At 49.5% G+C, this 22,317-nt stretch overlaps 1 protein-coding gene across 1 annotated transcript in view; it reads left to right on the top strand.

Annotated features, from left to right (window-relative positions):
• The first annotated feature begins 3,825 nt into the window (after window positions 1-3,825).
• TMEM121 (transmembrane protein 121) overlaps window positions 3,826-22,317 on the top strand; it is a 36,806-nt gene continuing 18,314 nt past the window's right edge. Inside the window, exon 1 of the mRNA XM_034064379.1 lies at window positions 3,826-3,897. The gene's annotated coding sequence lies outside the window, so the exon portion shown is untranslated. The remainder of the gene's footprint in view (window positions 3,898-22,317) is intronic.

The following is a 22,317-nucleotide window of genomic DNA, read 5'->3' as shown; positions in this document are numbered from 1 at the left end:
AATGGCTTGTGAGCACAGGAAGTCACTTAGAGAGGATGTTGCAGGGAAAAGATGATGTTAATTCAATAGTGAGGGTGTCTGTGTGTGGCTTGGGGGTGGGAAAGGAAGAGGGAGGGGAGCTGCCCCTGCCAGATCTGGGAACCATGGGAGAATCTGATAGGATTTCTGCTTGAAGGCAAATAACATCAAGCAGCCTCTGGAGATTTTTTGTTTTCTCAAAAATCTTAACATGCAAGGACTGTCAAATAAACAGCAATTTTAGAGAAACCTCAAAGTATCTTTTTCCCTACTTTTATTTTTGGAACCCAGAAGTGGTACAGGTCTTGCCTGCTTAATTTACCAGGTGCTGTGAGCAGTGTGGACAAAGGGAGGACCAGGACTCACGTAGATGCAGGAAAATTGACATGGTTATGAGCCCTGCTTAAAGGTTTAAGCTTAAAAATGGGGTTAGAGCCTGATTCCTCCCTAGTGCAGCCAGAAGCTGGTGTGGGATATTCCTCCTCCAGCATGCTTGGCCCAGCCCTCTGTGCCATCCTTTTATTGGCCCAGCAGTGCAGTCGAGAGGCAGCATCTGTGCCCTGAAGGTTGGCTGCACAGGTACCTTCTATGGGGCTAAACCAATATAGCAAAACTTGGAAAGAGCCAGGAACAGATTGTGTCACTCACACATATGCACCTGCATTTTCCACTTTGGCAAAGCTGCTAGGTGCCTTGATCCTGAATGAAGGATGTTAACTGAATCCTACTTTGAAAGATCAGTGCAGCTCAGAGGGCCTGTACTTGCAAGGACACAGGGAGGAAGAGAAAGCTTTGCAATGTGAGGATGATGAAGAAAAGAGCTGATGCCAGTGGCGCACGAAGTAGTGGATAGAGCAGAAGAACCATGGTGAGTGTTCAGGATGTCTTGAAGAGCAGCCTCTGCCTTTCAAGCTGAGGAGAAATCTTTGGGGATCCACACTGGAAGGCAACAAGTGTGAGGTGTATTTGCAAGTGGACAAAGCCATCAGCTGAAAAATTGAGTGTTTGCAACTAATTATTTTCAGTAACCGACCAGCTTTATGGATGGTTGGGTAAGATTGGTCAAATAAATTATTCATGATTTCTTTCCACTGATCAGCAACTCAATTAACCACAAACCTCTATTCAATTATTCATCCAGCTCCAGCAGGATAAATGGGGATATTTATGACACACAGCCAATGGATGTATATTTCCAAACAGGGACCCTTAAAAACCTTAAACTTTGTTCTGAGCTGGCTTAAATGGCCCAAAGCTTTGATTCACAGTTAAACTCTGAGCTCATGTTCTGTATGCTGCCTGTTCTGTAATGTCTCCTGCCACCCAGCATACCTGGGTATGATACCCAGTGTGGGTCTGTGGGCATGCGGCATGGGCAGGCATGGTGTCAGAAGGTTCAGCAGGGCTCCCAAGTGGGAAACACAGACATGCTCCATGATGAAGAAACTAGCAGATATGGCTGAGTCAGGTACAAAATATGGTGCAGAAGTAGCGGGGTAAGCAGCCTGTGTTGTGCATGAGGTCAGGTACAATGACGTACAAATCTCTCCAGCTATAAACTCCAAGGGTATGAGCCTGTTGGAATGTTGCATTGCTGCAAATTAACCTCTACTGTTATAATTCACTGTAAAAGCACTCTCACACCAGAATTAAAGAGTGTTGACAATATTAAGCTGCACAGTAAATGCAAGTAAGAGTTATTATACTAACAAATAGTCAAATTAGCATAAGAACTGGCTTTGCCTCACTGGAGTAGCAACCTTAGAGGTTGTGTAAGTGAAGCATAATTCAGCATAAGTGTGATAAGTGACCAGGACTGCACAGTGAGATGTCTAAATTGCCCTGCTTTGCATGACTTCACATCCCAATCGTATTGGTGCTCCACCTGGCATGGCCACAGGTCCCTCATAGCAATCTATAGTATTGCTCATTAATATGGTTGGAAATTAGGGTTGTGGCTGGCCTGTGTAGATAAAGAAGGTCCGGATGTAGGAGGGCAGCTGCTGTATATGCCAGACAAAGCTTCTTTTCCTGAAGCAATGTAGGAATAGGCACAGGAATAGCAAGGTACTCCAGGGGAAAAGCATCACTTGCAGCTTTGATTGACCTGGTTAGTGGATTAAGCTCATATTCATATAAGCACACTTGCTGTCTTAATCTGCTTTCATACAGCTGCCTGAGAGGGCCCCCTTCTCAAGTAGTCCCATCCATAACTGGAGAGGGTTTCTTCTTTTGGAGCAGCTTTGGCTACAGATGACTGGTTGTGAGGGCACCTCTGCTCTCCTGGGGTGTGTGCCCAGCCCATCATGGTGACCTGGTGCAAAGCAGCCTCCAGCCTTTACCTCGAGAAATTGCTGGAGCTGGGTTTGATAATCCAGTGCAGAGGAACAGTAGACACACCAAAGAGCTGAGCCATTCAGCAGTGTCAGGGGTCTGCTGCTTGAGAAGCAGTGGAACATTGCTTTCTGCATCTCACAAGGGTCCCCCATTCATGGCACGAAGGGCCAGTGCTTTCCTTTGCAAAGAGTGAAGGTGCAGCAGTTCCTCCTTTGCAAAGTGGGGTGAGCTGGCAGGCAGGAGGGGTGCGAGCAGGGCTGCAGGCTGGGGTCCCTCTGCTCTTTGCTTTTCAGTGCTGCATGCCCTTGGTGATGAAGACAGCTAACAAAGGAGCTACTTCTCTTAGAGCACTGGTTCTACACCCCAGGAAACTCAAATTTAGGCTGGATCTCTAGGACAGGACACACCACATTTCAGCTGCTGCTGTCAAAATCCAAGGTCTGTGGAGTTAAGAGATTTCTAGCGGCATCAGTTCCCATTCCTGTTACCCACACAGAAAGCCTACCTATGGCCGGATGCCTTCAGTGCTGTTGGGGTCAGAGATGCCACAGCAATGCTGCTGATGAAGCACTGTACCCGTGGCTGGGCAGGGCTGGGGGAGGTAGGAAGGCATGGGCAAGAGGGGGACTGAAAAATTGATAGTGAGACAGGGCATGTGCCTGGCCTGGGTTCCCCATGGGACGTCTGCTGTGGGGTGACAGGCTAAGGGGTGTGGGAAAAGACTGGGCAGCCCCTTCCCATTTTCCAGCAGAACAGCTTGGCTAGCCCCGGGGCACAGTCAGGAGGAGGGCTGAAGGACAGCGTGCTGGGCTCTGATCACAGCTCCCCAGGATGGTGACAGGGAATACTGGCCTATGGCATTAAAATCAGCTCCGGGGGTTGGGGCTGAGGACTCCGGGGCTCTAGGACTCATCGCAGCCTCCCGGGATGGGGATGGAGACGGTGGGATGGAGGCAGGTATTCTGGACTCTGATTTCGCTTTTAGGTCGCAGGGATGCGAACAAGCGTCCCGAGGTCTGGGACCAAACCCAGCCGCCAGCTGCACGGGGATGGGATCCCTGAGGACGGGCTGCTCTCGGGTGCTAGGAACAGGGATGGGGGTCCCCGGCCGCAGGATGGCGGTGAAGGAAACCCCAGCTGTCGGGAACTGGGGTCCCGGGGGACACGGCTCCGCACGAGTCCTGCGGACACAGTGGCGGCCTTGGGGGGGTCCCAGCCCCCCTCAGCGGCGCGGGGCGCACGGCGGTGGGCACGGCCCCCCCTTCCCTCCACCCCGCACCGCCCCGCCGCCCGCCCCCAGTGCGCCTCCCGCGGACGGCGGCGCGGGGCCGCGGGGCTGGCGGCGGAGCTGCGAGCGGCGGCGGGCGGCGGGGAGGGGGCGGCGGGCAGCGCGGCGGGGGCGGTGGGCGCTGCAGGGCTGAGCGGCGGGCGGGCGGGGCTCCACGGCCCCCCCGAGGGGGGGGCACCCGCCCGCCCGCCCGGCGCCGCACCCGGCACACGGATTTACGGCGCGGACTGCAGCCTCCGGAGCGGCTCCCGCAGGTAAGGCACGGCCGGCAGCACCGGGGGTCTCCGCCGATACCCAACCCCCGGCGCGGCTCCGAACACCCCCTCGTTGCCTTAGCGCCTCACCGGGCTCCGGACGCGGCGCAAGTTTCCCCCGTTGCGGTCCTACCGGGCACCGTTTCCCTGCTCCCTTCCCCCCACCGCCACTCCGCCATCGGATGCTGCAGGGATGGGGCTGCCCCGGGCTGCGCCCCGCCGCCGGCCGCTCGCCCTCCCCTGCTCTCCCCGCTGTGCCCTATTGCCCCCGACCCACCCCTGGCGGGGCAGCGGCAGGGGCCGGGGTCCCGCTCGGGCAGCGCCACGCACCGCAGTGTCAGGGTGCCGGGGGGCTGCGGCCAACGCTCTCCCCAGGAGGGTCGGCCGCCGGGTCGCAGGGGGAAGCAGAGCCGACAGCTTGGAATGATGCGGGAGAAACCTCTCTTGCTTTTGGACCAAACTTGGCTACGGGAAACCTGCTCTTAGCCCGGGAGCCCCTGGCCGGGACCTGTGGGACGGGGTGTCCCTGAAGCACATACCCGAGCCTCCCGACCCTCGGGATGCTGGTGTCGTCCCGGTCTCAGTGATGCTCTCCAGCTAGGCCTCAGCCGGAGGATGCGAGAACAGTGCTTGATCTCTTTCCTCTGGGAATGCGAACTCTCTCCAGCCCTCCTCGCAGCAGGGCTGAATGCTGGGATGCTCGCTTTGCGGGCAGGGGATGCTCCCGGTCTCTGAATTGGAAATCCTACCTCTTTGCACCCGACCTCAGACAGACAGCGCCGGAGAGGAGGCGCAGCCTGGGGATGGGTCACTGCACTCCCCGGGGCACGGTGAGGGGCTCGGCTCTACCCTGGGGATGCTGACCATGTTCTGAGTGGGACCTTTCCCTCTCCTACACCCTAGCAAAGGTGCTGCTCACTCACAGACTAGATGTGCACAGGAGTACTGCTGGGGGTCCTGCCTCGCTGGAGCTCTCAGGTGGCTTTTACTTGGATGGGGGGGGGAGGGGGAGGCTTTTCTGCACCTGGAAGATCCGAGTTTTGCAGCCTTTTCCACTGTTTTGTTGCACGGTGGCAGTGTCACCATCGTTGGACAGCCAGGCTGTGCAGCTGAACTGTGACTTTCCATGGGTGTGGGGTATTGATTCTTGTGTGTGTGGGAATCGTGCTCAGCCCAGCATCACCTGGGGAGCCTGATCTGATGTTCCTGAGCTGGAGCAGGGTCAGATCCCAAGTCCTCACTCCAGATGTGCCACTGTCATACTTATTATTGGGCAGTGGGACATCTGACATAAGGCTTTAGGTGCACCATGGTGGTTATGTCAGGAATCTGCATGCCTCTTTAGTTGTGAGCTGCCTTCTCCTGGGCCTACTGTCATGCCCAGTGCTGATACCATCCCCTCCCCATCTCCTCAGCTTGTTGGCCAAACATGTCCAGGGTAGCTCCTTAATCTGCCAGTACTGACACTGTGCTGGGCTGCATTCAGGCTGCAGGATGTCCACCCCTGGCTGCACATCTCAGGTGGAACTTCTTTTCTCTCCTGGGTGCCGGTTGGGTGCAAAAGGTGCCCTGGGTTCATCTGCAGAAATGGATGTGAGTGGGAGACTGGTGACTGCATGCAAGATAGTCTGCCAGAAATCCCTTTCCCCTGAGTGTCACCAACATAAGATGAAATAAGGGCAGATCCTGCAATTTTAGGGCTCTCTACAGGTTTTGCTGCAACCAACAGTAGACCTGGCTGAATTTTTTTTTCTTTTTTATTATTTCCCAACACAAAGCTTTTTCCATCGGAATGAAAGCAGAGGTTTGTCTGCCTGCTTAAGCCACTTACAGAAAAACATCTCTGGTTGAGACACTAGCAACACGAGGATCTCCAGCCCTGTCCCATTTACCTCTGTGGCTTCAGGGGCTGCCTGAGCGTTAACTGTTCTTAAACTCTCCTGCACCTGGCAGGGTTTCTGCCAGAGAGGTATCCCCCTGCTCCTTTTAAAAAATAGCAAGGGGAATAAACAGAGAGCACTGTGAAAGTGCTGGAGGAGGGTTTCAGAGTGGTGAGCAGAGGAAGCGAACGTGGCTTGGCACAGCGTTGCTGTTGGAGCTCTCGTCTGGAGCTGAGTCCCTCATCCTGCGTTCCCATGTCCCCATCTGGCTCTGGGCACACTGTTGTGTGCTGCAGGTGCTCTGAGGGGCTCTTCAAACAGTGGAGGATCTGAGCCCTAGCTCTTCTGCTGCCTTGCTGTGAAAAGGCGGGGATAGCCCCTAGGAGTGCTGTGTACACGTACCAACCTGGGAGACAGCCCTGCTTATTCGGTTATTTAGCACCCACATCAAGAGAGAGAGTGTTTTCGTGTGCCTGTCTTTCTGCTTTAACAACCCGATAGGTTGCTGCAGGCTCAGGGGTCCCCCTCCTGTGCACAGGGGTACAGAGCAAGGCTGTGCTGGCCCTAAGAGCCACAGCACGGCTCTGCTGAATCACAGCTACCTGGATGCTCCTTCTGCCTTCACAGGTTCCTTCTGGTGCTCTGACAAGTAGCTCCATGTGTAAACGGGGATTTATTCAAGACTCCTGGGAGGAGCAGCTGGCAATGGAATAACTCTATGGCAGAAAATGTGTGTGTGCATGTGTGTGTGTGCGAACTACAGTCTAAACGGAAGAGGGAAAACATCCAGAGTTACAGAACTAATGCAAATGGAGTTGGCTTTCATCTCTCCCTGCAGCATCCTTTGTGGAAGGCATTTGCATTTCCCCAAAGTCAGTTCCTCCCTACCTGTCCCTTAAGCAAATCCAGAGCTGTGGAGCAGTTTTACAATGTGACGTGTAGTTCTCCAGATCTGGAAAGAGATGAACTCAAAATATTTGAGAAGCAAAGCTCTTATTTTAAGGTAGCAACTCTGGACATGCCAGAGGATTGGCTACGGACTGAGGTGTGCCTCACTATTGATTGCAGGGCTGGGGACCATTCCTGAGGGAGGGATCTGAGTGGCTCACACATGCCTCTGACCTGAGCACAACTCCGGGATGCCACCAGGAGCATCCATTTGCTCCTGAAAATAGATGCTCCAAGTGGTCCAGCATCATGGGAGACTCCCATGGCTCCCATCTAACAACCAAGCCCTGGGGTTCCCTGAGTGTTCTCTTCCCTCCAGTGCCAGGGTGGACTGCTGCCATTTTGGAGGGAGCCTCTAGCTCAGCAGAGACAGAAACAAATCAGGATTTCATGAGCAATCTAGCAATAGCTATTAGTTATGCTAAAAGGATTAACAGCTCTGCAGGACTCATCAAGTGTTTAAAACATAACTCAAGCTTCAAAGGCAGCTCTTATAGGCTCACATTTTCACTTCAAGTAACTCTGAGAATTCCTATTCAACTTAATTAAAACATCCACTAGGCTCCTTAAAAACAAAAACCCGAAGGCTTTTTTTCCTTAAGCACCAAGCCATTTTGAAGACAGCAGTTCACAGAGAAGTATGCAGATGTCTTTGTTAAAGAATCACCTTTGTGGAAGTCTCCTATCCCCAGACCAGTGTGTCTGATTAATCCTAAGCTTTCCAATGACGATATAAATAGGGGGGTTGGAGTGTTGTTTTGGTTTTGTTTTGGTTTTCTTTCTTCCCCTGGCTAGGGACCACAGAGGAAAGATGAAAAAGTGCGAAATGCTTTGTAGAGAAAGTTAGACAAGAGGGTGGGGGAGTGTCAAAACCAAACCTATAATAGGAAACAAGCCACTGAAATGCTGGTGAAAGTACCTTTCATCTTGAAGGCTCCAAAGTGCTGTGCAGTGCATGAATGCACACAAGAACTGCAAAATAATTGACAACAACTAATGTCATAAGATGAAGTCACCAGCTTTGCTGGCAGTGGAGTCACCTCAGGCAGGTCACCAGCTAGCTTGCCATTAGTCCCTGACCGCTTGCTCCTGTGTTTTTCACCGGTGTTATGAGCTGGTTCAGCCAAGCTATTCTGCAAGACCACAGATGCTGCACTTGTTTAACACTTCTGTGAGGATGTTCGGTCCTAAGCTTGCCTGGCATGGCTGAGGTGTGATAGTGATAATCAGCCCTTTCCCCAGCTCTCCCCCTTGTCTGCTTGGTCCTGGACAGCATTGCCATCATCTTGCACAGGGTCATGATTTAATTCTTCTCCCCTGTGACATGTCCAGTCTTGTTGATGCTGGGTCATCCCCAGGCATGTATCCTCCCTGACCACTCTCACACCCCTCTGTTTGCCTCAGAGGCCTTAGCTATTTCAAGTGCCCTGGAGAGACTTGAAATAGGTAGAAAAGCTCCCTCTGTATGAGGTATAACTTGGGTGGTGTCACTGGAGCTATGGGTGCATTAAACACAATACTTAAATCTAGTAAATGCTTTTTTGATATGCAGAGAGTCCTTGAACATTTAGGATTTCATTCCATTATGTTAATTTTGTTTGGCTTGATCAATAATGAATTAACATCTTCCAGAAAATGCTTAAACAGCTCCTGCCTTTCCTCTTGTTTACAGGTGAGTTTGATTGCTTCCTCCTCAAGCTGCCCTGTGTGGCCAGAGGGTGCCTGGAAGGGTGGTGCTGAGAAGTCCCATCAGGAGCAGAGTTGCTCCCATTGCATGTTGTGAGATCTGAAGCACACCTCACCTCTTTCCTTCCCATCTGGCCATTTTTCTTCAGGCAGATTGTAGTACTTGAGCATATAGCCTCCTGCTCCTGAATATCCTCTGAGCTGCCCCTGGGGACATGCCATGCACTGGTGCTGAGGACAGCAAGCTGCAGTCATGTAGGGCTGGTGGCTTGGGAAGATGTGTAGCACAGACTTCATACCCATGCGCTCAGTGCATGGTTGGGATGTGAAATGTAGGAATTAGGTGGTAGGCAGGGTTTTTACATCAAGTGTTTATAGCACCTTCTTCACTTTGTGTCTAGACGTAGCTATAAATGAGGGAGAAGGCTATTACCTAGGAATAAAACTACTGAAACCAGCCCTGGAGAGCTTGTCGCTGTATTTCCAAGGAACTGGGAGATTCCTTATGATTAATGTAACAATATCGAAGGCTATAAACTCACCACGGTTGGGTACTGAGTCAGGGGACACACTTACAATGTACCTGCCACTTGCAGCTTAGACTAAGCATTTAACTACAGTCCCTCACCACCCCTTGGCCATTCCTAGGGCTGCCATTTGCTTGCAGATCATGGGTTCAGTTCAACTGACTCCACCAATTGTAATGGTGTAATAAAACAGCCCAGCGATTGCTGAGGTGTAATTCCTCATTGCAGTGTGAACCAGTGGTGATGTGGAGGAGAGGAGAGGCTGTGAGCAGAGCCTGGACTGTGTAACTCACTGGGAAACTCTGCCTTCTCGTGTCCTAACTTCGGGCAGGGAAAGCAGGAGCTCTGCTGTGTACATGGACACCACTGTGGCACACACTGTGATGCCGGGTATGTCTGTGTGGTAGTGTGGTGTGGGGCTTCAGGTGCCTGTGCAGATGAGAAATGCCTGGGGTCTGAACCCAGAACCCACAGTCCCCATCCCAGGCCTGATGCACGAGATCATGCCCCATAAACACTGATGGGAGAAGTTGGACTGCAGTGATCTCTTTTTTGATGCAAATTCTTTTCTCTGATCTCTGCTTCTACCACATCCAGCACAGTGGGGTCTCAGTCTCTGCCTAAGGCTTTGCAATGCTGTTATAGCACTGGCAAAAGTAAAAAACAAGAGGATGGACTCCCTGGAAAAATACCATGAAGCAAGCCACTGATGCTCTTGACAGTGTCCACAGCAAGAGCACAAACATTTAACCTCAGCTAAGAGGAACCTACCTGTGCTAGGTCTAAATGATGGTCAGGGGATGTCTCTTCTGAGCCCTGAATTGAAGCACTGTCATTAGAGGATAAAAAAGGGGAGGGAAATGGTCATACTAAAGGTTGGGACCTGCTAGCCCATGGCTGACCTGTCTTCAGAGGGAGCAAGGATGGGAAGGAGCAGCAGCATGATTGGTTGGTGCAGGAGGCAGCAGATGGGAAATTTGGGGTCAGCACCTTTGTGTCTGCAGGAGATGCTCCCCAAGTTAGGTTTCCTCCCCAAAGTTAGATTTTCTCCTCCAGGTTAGGTTTCCTCCCCAGATTGTGCACCATGTCCAGGCTTTGTCCCTCCTGGGAGTTTTCTTGTACCATACATTGAAGATTAGGAGGCACTTGGGTAATATGGCCTTCCTAAGTACCTAAGATCTATTAAAAGCTGCTCTCATTTGACTCTATAAAGAATGCCATTGGGAATACAGCGGTGCTTCTTGGATGTGGGTAAATATTGGCCTCAAATGAAGTTGCTGATAATGGGAGATAAGTTATCAACAGCTGTTTAACCTAATATTACTTACATATATGATAACACTGAGCTTTTGCGAGAGGTTAATAACTAGATGCAGAATTCATCACTGCATACAAAGACACCTGACAAACTGCAGCCTTAATTTTTCCCCTGGAGCTTTATTACAGCTGAAGGAGCACGTAGCAGGAAAACGTGCTGGTGGGTCAGGCCTAAGCTGTTGATGCCAAAGGCGAAGGTGATCGTGCTGAGCACATGGCTTTGTGCAGTGACTGGGGGGACAAATGTGTTTCCCTGCAGGTTTAGGTTCTCCAGATCAGAGAGGCTGGGATGGTGTTGTTGTGTGGTTATATTAGTAGAGCTCTTGCTGTGCTAATCAGGCTTGAATCCCTGTGCTGAGCAATGCCTGCATTGCACATCCAAGTACAACGACCACAGAGCTAAGAGTAAAGGAAGGTAGATTATACCTGGCATTACTACAGATATTTGGGTGGTGGTGTCAAAACACAAAGTGTGCATCAGTTGTACATCACAGGATCCCCACAAAAGGGAGCGCAGCCTATACTATACAAGGTTGTGACCCACGGTTATGGGTGTATTTTCTGCACTGTCTTAGGCAGCTTCTGGTCTCTGTAACAGCTGTTACAGCCTGTTGTTGGACCTGTAATTCCACAGGGTTTTTAGAAAGAAGAGGTTGGCAAGGGACAGAAACACTCACTGAGATTGGAAAGGCTCTGGTGGTGAGCAGTGCTTGGCTCTGCAGCCAGCCACACACACCACACTTAATCCACAAAAGGGCTTCTCCCCAGTGTTACCCAAATAATAGAATTATAGAATCAACTCATTTGGAAAAAACTTTAAGATCATCAAGTCTGAAGTGTAGAGCTGAGGCAGAAGAGATGTCTCCAGACATCTCCCCACTGCCATGATTTAGGACTGTGCCAGCTATTTTAGCTCTGCTCCTCTCACTTGATCCTGGCAGTGGATATTTTCAGCATTCATCTTCACAAGTCAGAGCCATCCACCAAGGAAAGGGCTAGCTTGTGATATAAAGGGAGTGGACCACTGCCTGGCTGGAGCCACAGGGCTTCTCGATGCTTCTTCTGAGCATCAGGCAGACACGAGGTCACTGATGTTAATGCCTGGCTGGGACATGCCTTGGATGTCTCTGAAGACACTGATCAGCTCAATTGAGCCCTTGGTGGAGGCTCCTGGCAGGAGCTGGGCTGGCTTTTAGTGCTCCTGGCTCCCATCCCCTGCTTTATCCAGCAGACCACACTGCTGCTCATCAAAGCTGGCTGCAGATGCTAGGATGGCAGCTGTAGTCCTGTTGATCCCTGTGGGGATGATGAGCCCAAATGAAGACCCTTGGGAAATCAGCAAGAGTATGAAAATCTGGCTACAAAGCAGAGGCTTGGACTGTGACAGCTCTGCAGATAAACCTGTGTGAGAGCTCAGCTGTGCAAAACATCTACAGAGATCTTCCTTTGCATGTGAGTTTGATGCTTGGGATACATGAGAAAATCTCCATCCCTTCCCATAAGGCCATCACATCTTTCCCTTCTCTCAGAGAAAGTGTCTGGAAGCAGATCCAGGCCCCTGCACCCATGGAGGGGATAAGTCCTTAGCTCCTCTGGGGCCAAGAGGTCCTCCCTCAGGTTGTGAGGCTGGAGGGAGCAAACAGACAAGCATCTTTGAAACATGCTCTCTCCAAACCTCCCATGGTCTCAGGGCCAGGAGGAGGGTCAGAGTAACACTGTGGCCCCAGAATGAGAGAAGTCTCTCCATTTCCTACCACTGCAATGGCTGTTGCACAAGTAGATGGGAACATGTGCATTTGCAGGCCATGCTGTACTCCTGGCATTTAAACCTTGCCTATTGAAATAGCTGGGCACCAGTACTGTGTGCACCTGAAGGCACTTTGGCCTCGCTCAGGTGGGTAGCAGAAAGCTGCTGTACTACCCAGCATGTTGCAGCCTCTGGGTAGTTGCTTTTGGGCTTACCACATGAAACGGTTCATAGCGTTACCTGCTTAGGCGAGCGCATCTCTGGGGTCTTGCTCATAACTCCAGTTCAGAAGAAAGCCGCTATTATTAATCCTTGAATGTGGCTCCTTTTTCCCACTTCAAGCATTTCAGCTGAGCTTTTTCCCCACGTGGTGTTTGCAAACCGTGCAGATTGTGAACATGCCCTTGCCCTTCCCATGCACCAGACTGAGCAAGATGGCAAATCTCAGGTCCCTGGCTGTCCTTAGCAATTAGCAGATAGCTCAGGCTGCTGGCTGCCCCTGTCCTGGGATGGCTTTTCTCAGGTCCCTGTGGGTTCATTTCTGCAGCAGCAGCAGAGCTGGGCAACTTAGGTTGGTTTGTCTATAGCCACCCCCTGCCCTTGCACATCATTTACATTGCAAGGTTAAAGTGTAGTCTGGTAGGAGCTTTATTATTAAAGATCCTGAGTTCCTGTGTTATTAAAGTTAGGACAGCCTGGATTAACCCCTGTGGGCTTGCCTGCATTTAAAAAGTGTAGGAGATTCCTGGCAGCATGCAAGAGATTTCCTTGTGCTAAGGCTGGGCAAATTCTGCTTCCAAGCAACTGCTCCCTGCTGCTGAATGTAACCTTGTGTTTCTATTCCAGAGCTGGATTTTAAGTTCCTTCTGCAGTTTACCTCTGCAAGCAAGATCCAGGCTGGCAACACCTTTACTGGCTTTCTTCGTTTCCAGAACCTGCTGCATAGTGGTTCTGTGTGTCAGCACCTCCCTTTGCCCCGCACAGGCTGCGTGCCTGCACTTCAGCTTCCCAATGTGCTGGTACCACACACCAGTGGTGCTCATGAAGCTTTGATTGCTGCTACACATCCTTTTCCTGGGCAGCTTCCACATAATTAATTTACCTGTGCAGCAATTTGCTCCCATTTTAGAGCTTTCTTTCAATCCCTTTGCAAAATATCCAGCTTCTGGTTTGTTCTTGTTTGAATTCCCTTGATGTACCTTTAAATTTCAGTGAGCGTGGCTGCTGATTTTCGGTGTGTGGCACAGCAGTGAGACAGGTAGGGCTCCCCTGGAAGGGAAATTCATACTTTCCACTCCTTCCATCACTTCCGCAGTTGCAGTAATACAGTCACTGGTTTGATCAGTTCTAATTTCATTGATAGAAATCAATCTCATGTTTTCTTTGGTTTCTTTGATTTTTTAGCTTTTCTGTTCTTCCCGTGTTTTCTGCACCTGCGCAGCTCGTACAACCTAATAGCCAGCACACTTTTTTTTTTTTGCCTCATAGTTTCATGTACCCTTAGACTTTGGGCAGTGCTTGTGCCTCCCTGGCTCAGGATGGAGGTCATGGTGGAACTTCATCACTTCTTAATTAATTCTGTCCTCCTGTGTAGCTGGCAGTGAAGCCTCACAGTCCTACATGGATCTTGCCTAAATTCACGGGAACAGAGGATCATTGCTTTGAACTTCCTCTTCACACCCAAGTCTAGCAGGGGGAGTACGGGAAATTTATAGTTGTGACAGAACTTTGCAGAGTTGCCCTGCACATGATTTCCTTGGCAAAGGCAAGAGAAAATCATGCAGGGAAGAGGGAAGCAAGAGTACTGGAAAATGCAGCAGACATCAAAGGAGAAAATGCTGAAGGAGAGGAGAGAACTGGCAGCCTTAATGTGAATTTGTGGGGAATATATAAACCTGAAGTCAAATAATGGTAGGGCTTGGCTAGTTTAGGTCACGTTACTGGAACTCATTGCTCTTCATTAACCTTCCAGCACCCAGGTTCATGTGTCAGCTCAACATCAATCCTCAGCCAATAAGAACTTTCCTTGTCCAAAAAATTGCTGGAAAATTGGGTTTTCAAGTGACTGAATGTGATTTTATGAGGCACTTGACTTCCTCAATGCTGTTAAATCATTCAGGATCAAAAATTTGAAAATGGATGTTTGTGCCTGAAATCCAGTACTGGGCTCCAGCCGAAAAGAGCTGAAAAAATGCTCCTGCATTTATGTGGAGTCTGTATTTCCCCCCAGAAGATATGGGGGCTTTCTTTCCCCTGCCTCCCAAAAGAGGTGGAGCAGGATCCAGGCACTGCCTTGCCCAGAGGGCAACATAGAAAGCAACTTTTAATTATTTCCACAGTAAATAACCTCATTTTTCAGCTGTCTCTGCTGGGGATGCTCTCCCCTGGCTCATTGGTAGTGGAGTGTGCAGAGAGAGAGTAAGAAAAATGCCGTCCAGCTGGGAAGGACAGCTGGCTCAAGCAGCTCTGGGATGAGGGTTGTCCATCATGGCTGTTTATTTGGTTGGGAGAAAAAATGGAAGCAGGTCCAGAGAGTGAGAGAGACTTTCCTGGAATGGGACTTACCAGGGGCCATGAGACACAAGCAATGGAAGCCCTGGGTCTGCTGTTTTATTTCTGCCTCCCTCCTCTGGAATATAGGAATTATTGCTGGAATGACAGAGGTATCAGATGAAAACCGTTGAATGAGACATTACTTATGGTAGATGCTGTGTGAAGAGTGTCTGTCTTGGAAGATGTGGTGGAAGCTGGGGTGATCAGCCTGGCTGCAGGCAATGACTGAGTTCAGATCAGCTGTGGGTGCTAATGCCACCAAGGCACCCCAATGCCTTTTGGTTCCACAGTGGCCTCCTACAAAATTCATGGTTCAGGGTGGCTGAGAGCACTTTTGCATTACATTCACAGCAGAGTGACCTGCTGAGATTGAGTCATAGCCAAAATGTATGCAACCAGGCATTCAGTGTTCTTGTAACATCCCAGAAGCTCAGTGGGACCCTGTGACTGAGGGTTTGCTCAATGCATGCAGCTGGGGGAGTTAAGGGTCCCTCCTAAAACTTGTAGCCTGGTGTTGGGCTGGTACTCAGCACTGGATGAGGTGAGCTCTGTCTCCTGTGGCATGCAAGGACTTTAGTGGATGTTACTGTAAAGATCATGGTGGACCCTGCAGTGGTATCAGCAAGTAAAAATGTGAAATCCCACTAGTAGCTTCTACTGGTCTTCTGCATCATGTTACCTGGTTTAATATAAATTGTCTGCAAGCCATCACTGGGCTGGGATTCATTGTCAGCCAGCTGTCAAACTTAATTGGGTTGTCCTGTAAAATATCTTGCATATAAGTAAATCAGAAAGAGTGGGACCCATAAAAAGGCCAGCATGTGGTACATTCATGTTATTTATAGGCTGCTTTGTGATGCTCATCACCATGGCAGCTATGAAGGTCACTGCTGACAGTTGTAAGGAAATGCCACATATGTCTTAAAAAAGCCACGTGTATGAAATAAAGTGGGGATTACACATCCCACTGGAGCTGGGAGGCAAGGGATACAGTGTCCTTCAGGGCGTCCCAAGTGCTGAGTCCTGCCATATCCCTGGAAAATCTGGAAATAAAACCCAGTTCCTGTTCTCTGTGTCCTCCACACTGGGGACGGCCCAAAGTTCCATCTTGCCTTCTTCCAGCCTGAGTATTCATTGCCAGTTTATCCTCATCTCTTCTTGTGACAGCACTGTCCTTTGGCTAAAACAGCTTTACTCCCTCTCTGATGCCTATAGCCATGCTGCATTTGGCATTGCTGGTCCTGCCTTGCAACCTCAGCCAGGTGCATTCCTGGGCTGGCTGGAGCTGCCAACAGGACGTGTTGAAACTAAGGCCAAAGGTCCCAAAAGAATCCACGTGGAGGAGGCTGGAGATCACTTAATCCAGTTTCTCCTCTTCAGGATGAAGCCCTCATCCACCAGCCTGTTTTTCTAACTATACTGAAGTCAGTGCTGACTGCTCACTCCAAGCTTATTTTCTACAGCTGGCTTTTTTATTATGTGCTTTCAACTTAAAAAGCAAACAAAAGCAGCATCTCTTCATGTCAATTCTGTGACTGGCAGGTAGGAAGTCTGCTCCAGCCACATCCAAGCAGAACCGATTTGAGCATCTGCACCTCAGTCTCTGCCTGGAAAGCAGACTCTTAAAACACGGTATCAGTCCCAGCAGTATTGCTGTCTCCAGCACTATTGCTGTCTCCAGCAGCATTGCTCCAAAATGACTCCCAGGGAGATGTATAGCAAACCCTCAATGTGATCCTTTTATTCCAAAACTACCTGGTTTCTCAGCTCGTGCCAATGATCCTAATTCCTCCATGCACCTGGTCAGGCTCTTCCTTCTGTGGATATATCTCCATCTTCTTGTTTACATCAAACTGTTTCTTTCCTGACCCTAGAAATCCAAGACTCTTAAGCCAGTCCTTCATAGTTACCTCTCTCTCACTGTGAGAAAACCTTTCTATAAACCCAAACTTTCCTTCTCCTGAGCTAGCTGGTTCCCATCTTTTGTCAGGAGTTTTTTTCTTTAAGGGCTGGTGGAGGTCTTTTGAAGAGGGCTGGTTTTCAGCAGCATCCCTGGTGCATGCAGTGCCTTTTCTGTCATCCTTGATGCTCTGTAGCAGAAACCCAACTGTGCCCATTTTCCCCTCATGTGAGGATAAGCAGGTGCCTCTTCCCTTCCTGTTCGTGTCTCCTCTCCTTGCTCCCTGTGAGCAGCCTTAGTTCCCTGGCTTCTGTTGATGATGGACCTTTTGTTTCCCTGAAATAAATGCTGTAACCCCACAACAGTCACCTATGGGCTCGGGTCACTGCTCTCAACCCTGCACCTGAGCTGCAGTGGGGACACATTCCTCACCATGTCAGGAAAGCCCCAGGGGACATAAAAGTTATTATTAAAATCACTGTTTCTGCCTGTTGATGGTAACCATATCTCTATTCCTGCAGGAGCATGTGGTATCACAGGTATATGTTTGCAAGCATTCAATTTATGCCTTCTTAATAACAGTAAAGTACCTTTGCAAAAGGCATTTGGTTAAAGAGCTGAAGTAAGTAACCTCACTGGGATTTTTTTTTCTGTGGAAAAGGAAGTAATGAGCTCTCCTGGAGCTTCTATGTTATACTGCCATCCTGTAGCTTATATGTTAGCTCCACTAACATTCACTGCCCTGCTGTTGGTTCCATGGACATGATGGGTCTTGCCTGTAGAAATGAGCCCTTTCATGAGGTAATGAATGTTAGGCAGTTGATGCAAAGGTTTGGCTTCTGCAACTCCATTCAAGAGCCCTTCTTGCAGAGCAAATACATAGGTTCTCTTTTTGCTAAGACTTATATGCTTATTAAGCTTTCTGCAGCAGAAAAAAGATTGCAAGGCAATTCAGCTTGCTAGCTGGGTCATGAATCCATGTATATGTTATGGATGGCAACGATATGCACACACCCTGGGCTTTGCCCAGTCATATCAAGTAGTAGCACAAGTCAGGATGAAAATGAATCTTGATACCAACGACCCTACATGAAGCAAATATTTATTTTACATAAGCCCTAATTTTAGAATGTCAGCACTGTAGCCGACCCACTTTATCTCACCATGACTTAGCATAATGACATACACATTGATGTATGCATATAGATATATAAATACATGTATTTGTAAACACACTCTTCCCCCTCCCATTTTTTAGCTGAATGTAAGTGTCCCGAGAGCCAGCCCTTGCTATTGAGCAGGGAATCTCTCTGCACTGTAACAATCCCCTTCCTTGCCTGGGCACAGCAAAAGCATCATGGGCATCCAGCCCTGCCATGTTAACATGCAGTAAACATTATTTATTTGGGCAGCAGCAGCTGGGAAATGCCAAAGCATGGCTTTAATGTTGACTTCCAGCATTGCTGGGATTAACACACTGCCCTGGGTAAAATGAAATGTTGATGGGCTTGGGGATGCTGGCAGAGGATGCTGCCTGTGGCCCTGCCTCCCTCTCCTGCTGCAGCTGGCCCCTGCTATAGTGATCTCAGCTCTGGCAAAACAGCAGCGTCAAAATGTGCTGTAGTGTGAGATTAAACAGTTTGCATGCCCTTTGTCTGGTACCCACAGAGAGCAGGGAATGCCAGAGGTTTCCAGGGAATGCCTTGAGGGAGTCAGGATGTGCTCAGGTTTTCAAGTGCTCTGGAAAAAGTAGCAGAGAGCTTTGCTTTTCAGCAAATAAAGTACTTTTCAGCATTACGCTTTCATGCTTCCTCCTGTGCTGAGTGTCTTGAGTTTGCTTATGCGGCTGTATTAACTTTCACTTCACCTTTCAGTGGTGCTCCTTCCCCACCCCACTTTTTCCTATGCACAGCCACAGGACTGGCTTTTATGGGAAGGGTTTGGGTGTGCAGCAGCGGGATGGGGTCAGGAGAAGCTCATCTGGTTCTTCCCTGCCCACGCGGTGATTCATGCAGAGGTCTGTACCAGCCAGCTCAAGGGAGGATCGGAGTCCTGGTGGCACCCACAGACCAGAACTATGCTGGGGCTCAAACAACTGATCCCCATGATGCTTCTGCCTGCCTGGGTCCTTCAGGCCCTGTGGAGCATTGGGGAGGCTGGGGTGTGGGGCTGGTGGCCCCTATGATTGCATTAAGAGCCTTGCAATCCTTGCCACCTAGGAAGCAGGCTCTTTTGTGGCTGCAGGAGGTTTTTGGCTTGCACTGGAAGCCAGCATGAAGCATCTATCACTGCTAGCTGGAGAACAAGGCTCTGCATGTGAGCCAAGCCAGTCTTGCAGGCTCAGGAGCCAGAAAGCAAAGTGAAAGGCATGGCTTTGACTTCCTTTTTAAAGTATTGCCATGATCACGAAGCCGCTCATGAGAAATCTGTTGTGGGAGGTTCAGATGCTTGGGGCTGGCTGCCGATGCTTGTGTGAGGCCACATCATAGTGTGGAGCAGCTCTAAAGTGGCAAACAAATGCCCGTGCAGATGTGTAAGGCTATGCAGTTCCCAAGAAGCTGCAGGGAAGGGGCTGTCAGCACAGTGCTGCTCTCCCGGTGAAGGGGAGAGGTCTGCCCATGCCACCCTGAAAGGAACAGAGAAGTGCTGCCACCCTGGGAAGGTGCAGTCCTGCCTCTGCTGGAGGAGCAGAGCAGGTACAGGAGATGAAATGCCCTGCTGCTGTCTGCTTATTGGAAGAAAATGGTGCTTCCTGGCAGCACTACAGATCTGACATTTTGATCCATTGAAAGGCTTTCAAAATATAAATCAGCAGGAAGTGATCAAAGCCGCTGATGGGGGGGGGAGGTTCTCCTCCCCTCTGCTGCCTTCTCCTGGGGTGGGAGAGCCCAGTACCCCACGGCAGGGTGGATGTGGATGAGGGCTCCCACTGCGGCATTGGTTTGTGGGAAGGTTTCGACTGGCAATGCATCACTGAGCCCATTGCTTCTGGCTCTGCCCGAGCAGTTCTGGAAGGAGAAACTGATTGTGATTTAAAGATGTCAGGATCAGGAAATCCATCATGTCCCTCACTAATCTGCCGCTGTGATTAATTACCCTCACCATTAACTACCCGTTACAAATATACACCTTATTTCCAACCTAAATTAGTCCCTAGGCATGGCAAGCGATGATGCATGGTGGAGCGTGCAGGGACTGAGTAGCAGCGGGGCAGCACAGGCTGCAGGCATGGACACCCAGTGCCACTCATGCAGGGCTGCTGCTAGCACCCACAGGCCAGGAGCAAAGGAGACAGGAATCTCCATGATGGAAATACCCAGAGTGATGCTGCTATGGGGATGGGATCCCTATGGAAGGGCTTAGGGACATTGCAAGGGTGATGGAGTCTGCAGAGAGGAGGAGGGGACAAGGGATGGCACCATGCCCCAGCCCCTCTCAGGAGCATCCTCAGGACCTGCTCACAGAGCAGTACATCACATACCGGTCTCTCCTCATGCAGAAAGATCTTCCAGCAAACATGCGGGAAGAGTCTTGCTCTGGCCCTGAACTAAATTGTGTGGTAAATTAAGCCTTACCTGCATGAAATTTGCTCCTCATGTACCTTTCTGGGGTGAACCTGGGAACAGGTTTTATCCAAATTCTCCTGTCTTTAACTTAAAAAGTTAGAATCTCCCGTAATTGCCTCTATGTTTCTGGAGAATTAGGGAATACCAAGGAACCCTCCGGTGGTTAATTGAATGCCTTATGAATGTTTCGACTGTAAGCAAAGTTCTCTGTCTTAACATTATGAAGATATTTAGGTCCAATTCTGTGCCTGGGTGGTAATTTTATAAGGGATTTTCATATCTTTTGGACGCAATATGGACTGGATCATTACCTTTTTTACACTTAATTGCTTTTATCATCCAGAAACACTCAGCGTTTAATGATAATAAAGCACTTCTGTTAAGGAGGCCAAACACCATATACATTACTGCCTTGTGGTGCTGTAGTGCACAGCTCCTTGGAACTGCATTTCACTGTGTCATCCTCTCCACTTGGCAGAGGGGGATGCTGAGGCCAGGGGAGTAACAGCTCATCCCAAGTAATCCTTTGGCCAAAAGGGAAAAGCACTTTCATGCCCAGAGGCGCAGGCCAGAGCCCCATGGAACTGGTAATTTTTCTGGGTTTCCCTAGCATCTATGTTTCCTGCCTTCTAGTGCCTTCGCTTGGGCAGCCAGTGCACAGAAGGTGCTTCTGCAGTGGATGGGGAGGAGGTGGACAAGATCCCTGGTGCAGGCATTTCTGCCTTCCACTGCCAGGGAGTGCATTCCACTCAAACAGGGAATCAGGAGGGTCTGCTTTGTCCCAGTCCATGCCAGGCACAGTTTCTCTTGAATCAACCAGATTGCCTTGAAAGGAGGAAATTTGTAGCTCTTCAGGTGGCTAGGTTGCCTGAGGGCTGGGCTGGCATCTCTCTGCCAGTTTTGCTCCTTGGAGGCAGGGATTTAAACCCAGGTACAGATGTTTGCTCACAGTGCTGCCCATAGCTTTCCAAGAATGGATTTTTTTATATCCTTCTACAGCTTTTAGTTAGAAGCAATTGCATCATATATTAATTATTTATTAACCCTTTATAGATACTACAAGCCCAATGCAGACATCAGTGGAGTCCTACTGATGCTTATAAGCTCATCAGCAGACATTGTAATTGATGGCTATTAGCAATCTGCTGACCTGATGGACCCTGCAATAATTGATTAACTATTCATTAAAACATCTAGAAATCATTTATGAACCTTTTATAAACTATTTGTAAGTGAGCAGGGACAGATTTATTCATTACTGTTCATGGGCTTACAGCAGTGGGACAGAGGGAGCTCTGAGCTGAGACTCCAGCAACCTGGATCCATGCAGCAGTATGTCCATGGAAAACATGCCCAATGTCACAAGAAAGCCTTCATTGCTTCACCCATTTCTGCAAATTACACTGGCTTTCTGCAGGCCCGGGGGGTCAAGTTTCCTGATGGATGTGGGTCATTCCCAAGGATCAGAAATGACACAGAATGGAGAATTTTCTGCTGTTTTGCAGAGTCAGGCAGTTTAGCTAAGTAGGGGCTGGCGGGAATCCAGTAGCAGCTATTTAATACACTGTTGGGCTAAACTTAGAGGAGAGGAAGAACAGGCTTGTGTGATGCTTTGCTTCTGGTGAGATGGGATAAAATTACCCATCCCATTTTCCTTCCTATGGGCATGCAGGGGTATATAGAGCCAAAGGCATCACCTGCCAGCAAAACGCCATTGGCTGCTGAGTTCTCTGAGGCAATGAGCTGATGCCTGGTTAAATTTGGGATGGGAGACAAGCCTCAGGTTCAGAGTTCTGAACATGAACCTAGCATAGATTGTTGTGTGTTCCCCCCCCCAACTGCATGAATTTTCTACTACTTTCAGTGCAGTAAGAAAGGGAAGGTGGAGTAGCCTTTCTCAGCTTAGACTTCATTAATGTTTTCTATATCTTCTTGATAATGTAGCATTTGCACCAAAAAATAGAGACTTTTATGGAGGCTTTCCCTTGTGAGCACTGTCCAAAATGAGTAATACTGTTGCTTGCTGCAGAATCCCAAAACTGTCACTGTGGATTATCTCCAGCCCATGACATGTGTATCACTTGACACTGAAGAGCCTCCTCATCTCTGGGAGCTCACCATCACCAAACAGAAATTGCAGATACAAACTCCCCATGCATTGAGAGAAAAAGTGACACCTGTAATGGGACCTTAGCATCTACTATCACTTCTAGCAGTCCATCTATAATCTCACCAGCAGCAGATGCTGTCTAGCAAGACAAAGGCATAAGTGATGACTTCTTAGGAGCCAGTGTTC

This window comes from Melopsittacus undulatus, chromosome 6, assembly GCF_012275295.1.
Source record: "Melopsittacus undulatus isolate bMelUnd1 chromosome 6, bMelUnd1.mat.Z, whole genome shotgun sequence".
Classification (NCBI taxonomy): Eukaryota; Metazoa; Chordata; class Aves; order Psittaciformes; family Psittaculidae; genus Melopsittacus; species Melopsittacus undulatus.
Note: the sequence above shows the minus strand (reverse complement) of the source record. Positions and strands in the feature narration are given on the sequence as shown.